A 7,203-nucleotide genomic window follows, 5' to 3' on the forward strand; every position below is an offset into this window, starting at 1 on the left:
TCCCATTCCAAGCATTGCATTTGTCATTGCTTTCATAAGTTAAAACAGATTCTGCCAGTTGTTTCCTTTTCCAAAATGTTTTGAAATTTCATGCCTACTATTTTTTCCTGTTTTCCTTATATGTGTAAGCAATGCTTTCTTTCTTACTGTCAGGTGAATGACTTTTTGAAAGGAAAGAGAAATGCATGCAGTTATTCTGCAATCTTTAATAGACTATAGGTATGTTTATGTGGTGTATTTGTTCAAAATTCCATATGTATTTTAACTCTAGGCATGGTAGTATTTGTTTGATTAATTTCAAATCACTAAGTAAATAAAACCATAAACAAATATATGGTGTTACTTCTAATTCATGACCTGTCAGTATGAAAACACAAAAATTGCTGAGCAAAATATTTGGAGTCACCAATATCACTAGCTTCCTCAGTCCAATGATTACTTGAAAATTTTGTTTGGTTGAAATGAATAAATGTATTGAAGAATTATGCACATACATTTATGCATGTATATAACTTAACTTTGTGTAAGTCATACACAAAGATACATAGATATATATGTTCTATTTTTTAATTGAACATTTATCTTGGACAGTTCCTTGCCTTTTCTCTGATAAAACACTTTTCACTAAAAAAGGCAGAGTTACTTTTCTTTTCATATATGTGAGAGAACTGTTGCAGAAACATATTATTTTATTACACAATTTTAGTAAAATTTTGTGTCTGTTATTGCATATCTAAATAATTAGTCTTTCTTGGTTACAGATAGAACTGAAACTTAAATTGATTTTAACTCAGGGAGAATAGGTACCCCAAATACTTGGTAGAGTAGGAAGAATCAGTAGAGGAGATAATCCCAGAGTTTTTATGTATTTATTTCTAATTCAGTAAAGTTATTTTCACCAACCATAAAATGACATGACATGTCTTAAAAGCCCCAGTGTAATTCCCTAAAAACTTACTATTACAAAAGAACAGTGGTAGGTCTTTGGAGTGGAGTTTAGAAGAGGAAGATGGCTCAGACACAAATCCTACTTATAAAGTGCTTACAGTCAAATATAAGGGATGTACTAAAAAGACTTACCACTGAGAATTTCAGTCTGAAACCTATATACCTCGAGAGTTATTAAATGAAGCCTGAATATTTGAGGCTGACCTCTAACAGAATATCTATATCTGTCTAATAAGCTCATTTTTTGTTTTTTATTAAATTTGAGGTAATGGTGCTTAACCTGGTGTGATAATTCATATATTATGATGTTAATGGACCTAAGGTATCTATTCAGAAATTATTCTAGTTTTAACACATATCTGCTTTAGATATGCATAATGCTTTTACATTTTTGGCATAATTATATATTTACATATGCATGTATAAGTCTATAAAACTTTTCAGACTGAAGTCATGAGGCTTATTATCATGAAAGAATGGAATGAAAATGTATTCTGCCACATGCAATATATATGATCAATCTCTTTCAACAATAGTTTTAGGAATGAGTGTAGATGCTTAGAGTCACAAATTAGGCATTGTTTAAGTTGATTAAATTCATCTACCTTTATGAATTCCCTGGGTCCCTTTTGCTCAACAGATTAGAAGAGAATGAAAATGTAGCTTGCTATTTACACTGACTTGTCCCCCATAGTGATATTGTAAGTATTTAAAGGAGAATATCAACATAAAAGAGCATATAGAATTTTTAGTGAAACAAGATGAAAAATGAAGTATTTACAGATAAATTTCTTATATATCTTTGAGCAATTTTGCTAGCCCAGTTTCAGTTCAACCTTTTAGATTCATGTTGTTACATGCTTTATATTTAATAGAGTTCAAGTTGGAACTAATTACTATAACTGCTTAGCCCGTATCTTCATTCATTAGCTGTTATTTCCTTAAAAATATTAAGACTCAATAAAACTATATTTGAAAGAGTCAAGGACAGCTGTCTCCCTCCTACTCTCCCTTCTTTTTTCTTTCTTTTCTCTCCAAATTTTTAACTTATTTTTAAAATAATTTTTAAAGTTATTGAGGTAGAGTTGACTCTGTTAGTTTTTGGTGTTCAATATAGTGATTGGATTTTTTATAGATTGCACACCATACAAAGGCATCACAAAATATTGAGTGTGTTCCATGTGCGGTGCATTATGTTACTTTGACTTGTTTTATAACCGGTAGTTTATGACTCTAGGTAACCATCACCTATTCCACCCTTCCCTCCAGCACTCTCCCCTGTGTTAACCACTGGCTTATTTGCTATATTGGTGGGTCTGTTTCTGTGTTGTTACATTTGTTCATTCACCTTGGTAGGGGTGCAAGAGCCAGAGCGGGGTTTGAGGCAGGACTTTCCATTGCTCAGTGGGCATCACTGCCTTTCCAGGTGGGGTTTGCTCAAGCTGCTGCAGCAGAAGCCGTGAGGTTGGGCCCGAGCTGGCCCTGTTTGTGTTTTCCCCTCTCACCTCACTAAAGCCTTGCCCCAAAGGGGGAAGTGCTGGAGCAGGTGGGGCCTGTGCGTGCTCTCAGCTTACACTGGCCACAGTTAGGGGTCCAAGCTGCCGATGATGTGCTGCCTGTGAAGGCACTGCTACGTGTTTCCTTCTTCTGTTCAGATGTCAACAGACGTCAAGATGAAGAGTGAAGTGTGAGATGTTTTTTAGGGATCAGCACCATGAAAAGAAGAGGATGGATGCAGTCTCACTTAGAGGGAGGAGGTGAACCACCACACAGGTCCTACAAATCCTAGGCCAACCTGGCTGGAGGGGGGAGCTCTGACGCCACTGCTGACTCCTCAGTGTCCCAAATTGAGTGAAGCGTGCAGGCCTTTACACACTTATCTTGCTCAGTCACTCTAGGCCAGCTGTCCAGGCCCAGGTATGAACTCAAGGGAAAGACTCTGCAGCTGCAGAAGACCATGAAGGAAATAGTGGAAGAAATATGAAAAATGACTGCTGACCACTGCTCTTGTTTGAGGGCTGAAAAGGAAGTCTTTCCTTAATGCTAATTCTCCATGGCTCACATCTATCTTTATCACAATTGCTTTAGGAAGAAAGTCAGTGTTGCCCTGACCAGAGTTAGTGAGGGGACAACTTTGTTAAGATCCAGGATTGAGGTACAAGAGGGATAAGCCTCCATACAGAAGGTGGTTAGGCCATGTTTCACCCATTCTAGAATTTTATGTATTTGGAATTAGTAATCTTGTTAGTGTGTCTGCATTATTTTGTGTGTCTGCCTTATACAAGGTATTTTTCAAGTTAAAAATATTTTATTCATGTTTTGCATGTATCAGATATTCTTTTTCCTTGCTTTATGGTAGTTCATCTTATTATATAAATATCCATTTTCCTCAGATAGACATCAGAGTTGTTTCCATATTATGAAGAAACACAATATGAACATTTTTTACAAGATTATTTGTGGATAAAATTTGCTCTTTTCTTGGAGAAATGCTTAGAATTGGAATTGCTAGATCACAGAGTAAATGTTTAATTTTCCACGAACAGTTTTCTGAGGTCGCTGTTATTCCCCTCCCCTATAAACTTTGAGAGTTAATCTTCAACATTTGATTTGGTGTTTTCAGTCATTTCCATTTAGCCATTTTAGTGGGTATATAGTATTTTGATTTTACTTCGCATTTTTCCTTTGGAAAATTTATGATAGACATTTGTTCATGTGCTTATTGGCCATTTGTATATCTTTTGGGAATTGTCTGATCAAGTCCTTTGTGTGTTTTGTTTTGTTGTTTCATGGCTCATTCTTGAATGCAAGAATTATTTTTTATATTCTGAATATAAGTCCCTCTTCAGATATACATGTTGTAAATGTTTTCTGCTAATTTTTATGAAGACCACTATTTCATTTTTCTCTATTATGCTTTTTGCCATCTGTATTTTCTCTAAAGAAATCTTCACTTATGCCACGATCTTAAGGTTATCCCTCTATATTTTCTTCTAGGAGCTTTATTGTTCTGGATTTCATATTTTGGATTATGATTTAATACATTTGATTTTTGTGTATGATGTGAGGTAGGGGCTAGGTTTCTTTTTTTTTTTTTTTCTAGGCTGCCATGGTCTCTCAGTCACGGTGGGGCTAGGTTTCTTTTCCTTTCACACAACTAGTCATTTCAGTACTTTTTATTGAAGAGATTTTTTTTCTCCCCTCTTCATTCAATTGTTTTGGCCATAATGTTGAAATTTATTAATCACTTCTGAGTGATGGCCTTTCTATTTTGTTTAATTGATTTATATGCTTATCATTTTACTGATATCAGACTATCTCGATTAGCATACCTTTTAGTAACACTTGAAGTCAAGTAGGATGAGTTCTTCAAATTTACGATTTTTTTCCAGATTTTTGTCTTTCCAAATAAAATTTTAAATTATCTGATTCATTCCTAGGGGGAAATTTCTATTTGTATTTTTACTGAAATTGCAATAAATCTATACATGAATGTGAGGATAAATGATATCTCAAAAAGATTGAATCTTCCAATCTACGATCATGGTATAGCAGTCCATTTCCTTTTTTTCTTTTCTTTAATCTCTTGAAAATGTGTTATGGCTTTTAATGTAAAGGCCTTGAACATATTTTGTTTTATTTATTCATAAGTTTTAGAGTTTTTATGGTATTATAAGTAGTATTTGTATTTCATTTTCTAATTGTTAATTACTGATATGTGCACGTGTGTGTATATAAGTCGCTTCAGTCGCATCTGACTCTTTGTGACCCAGTGGACTGTAACTTGCCAGGCTCTTCTGCCCATGGTATTCTCCAGATAAGAATACTGGAGTGGGTTGCCCTGTCTTCCTCCATGAATTACTGATAAAAATAAATAAAATTGATTTTTATATATTGACTATATTTATTAAATTTTATTTACCAGTTTTAGTAGATTTTTGTATATTCCTTAGGATTTATCTGCAAATCAAGAGAGCTTTACCTCTTCCTTTCTAGTCTCATTTGGATTTTATTTCTTTTTCTTCTTTCTCCTTTTCTTATTGTTCTCACTAAGACCTCCTTTAAATAATGTTGAATAGAAATACTGAGGTTGTACATTTTTTTATTGGTGTCTGTTCTAGAGGCAAAGCATGGGATATTTCAGCCATGCATTTATTGTAGGTTTTTCATATATGTCTTTATTAGGTTGAGAAAATTCTTTCTGTTTCTACTTTGCTGAACATTAAAAAAAGTAATGTATTTTGCAAAATGCTTTATCTGCTTCTATTTAAATGTGTGCCTAATACCGTTTCCTTCATCTATTAAGGTGGTGAATTACCTTGATTTTTGTATGTTGAAATAATTAGCATTCAAGCTTGACCATGTGGTATCATTCTTTTATATGCTGCTGGATTTTAGTTGCTAATTATTTTTGTTAAGAATTTTTGTATCTACATCCATGAATGGTATTGTATTTTGCTCCATTTTCTTGTATTATTCTTTTCTGGTCATAATAATATTTTCATATCTTCTTCCCTTAGACCAGGTAGGTTGTTGTTTGGGGGATTTATGGTCCTAATGCCATGAATTGAATTTACCCGCATTTCTTATCAAAGCCTAACTCCAAGGTTGCGGTAGACAGAGGGTGGGCAGAGGAGGCTCCAAGGTGTACTTCTTTTTTCTTGGTTTTTTGGTTCTAGTGACAAATTCTGGGGAAGAAGAAAACTGTTACCCAGCATCTGTTACAGTAGTATGTTGCTGTTTAGTAAATATTTTCATTTTTCATAAAAGCTGTACTACAGTATTATATATTAAGTAATATTATCATTAATATAATTTGTGGCTTAAAATGGAAAAATCAATGATATCATTGTTATTAATAATATTTCCTTCTAACCATAGAAGTGATTTTTAAAAATTTTAAGCCTTTCTCTATAAAAGGGCATTTGTACTTTAGAGAATTTAGGCTGCTTGGAGTTTTGCTATAAAGCACTAGTATACCATGTTTTATATTTCAATTGCTTCCCCAAGAGTCTTATAAATTTCATTCTCTGCTCTTTCAGTCATATGGTCAGAATCAATTTCCTCTCAGAGGCCTGGAATTTTAGTGAAAAATAAAACGAGAACAAATACGCCCTCCTGATTCAGTGTTCACCTTAGAAGTGGGTTAGAAGAATGCCTGACATTTGTTTCTAAGCAGTTGCTATGGATGGTGGAATCCTTTCTTATGTGAACCATTAACACAAGCTAATAATTGAAAAGCTTCATTTCAAAGTGTTGTCAGAACTGAGGATAAGCATAGATTGAACTAATTTGAAATCATAATATTGCATTAAAACTGAGAAATATGTAAATAACTATGGTATAGTAAAATTCTATGCTGATTTTGTATGCATAATCTAATAATGAAGAAAGAGGCTCAGATCTTAAAGTGGGATATCATGAGTCTTTGATATGGACAGAATGAAATCTCTGTGAATGACCATAAAAATGTTTCTTTCTCTCCTTTCAGTGGTACACAGTAAAAGAATGTTATAAACAGCAATGTTAATGTATTTAATAAACTTTATTTTTAGAAGATTTTTAGGTTTAAAATATTATATGTTAATATAGTTCATAAACTTTATTTTTAGAAGAGTTTTAGGTTTTTGTAAAAAAATTGTGAAGATAGCACAAAGAGTACCTATACAGCCCATACCCGATTTGCCTTTTTGTTAGCATCTTGCGTTACCAGTCAACCAATAATGATGCAGTGTTATAGTACATTTTATACTCAGATTTCCTAGTTTTATCATGATGCCCCTTTTCAGATCCAAAATACAACCCGGAATGCAATGTCACATTGATTCATCATTTCTTCCAAGACTTTGCTTGACTTTGCCAATTTCTAAAATTGTCTTCTTTTTTCCCATGATTTGGCAGTTTTGAGGAGAACTAGTCAGGTATTTTGTAGAATGTCTCTCAGTTGGGCTTGATGTGATATTTCCCCTATGACTTCACTGGGCTTGTAGATTTGGGGAAGAGGACAACACAGGTAAAGTGCAAGTACCATATTATTCACACCATATCAAGAGTATATGTTAAAAGTATGTGGCATCATTACTGATACTGTTAATGTTGACTTTGATCATGTGGCTGTATAGTGTTGTCAGATGTCTTTTTCAAACTTGCCATACTGTACTCTCTGGAAGGAATTTACAATAGACAGCCTCTACCTAAGGACTGGGGAGTTATGCTCCACCAATTTCAGGTGGAATATTTGCACAGATAGTTTAC

The sequence above is a fragment of the Dama dama genome, chromosome 13 (genome assembly GCF_033118175.1).
Source record: "Dama dama isolate Ldn47 chromosome 13, ASM3311817v1, whole genome shotgun sequence".
NCBI classification, from domain to species: Eukaryota; Metazoa; Chordata; class Mammalia; order Artiodactyla; family Cervidae; genus Dama; species Dama dama.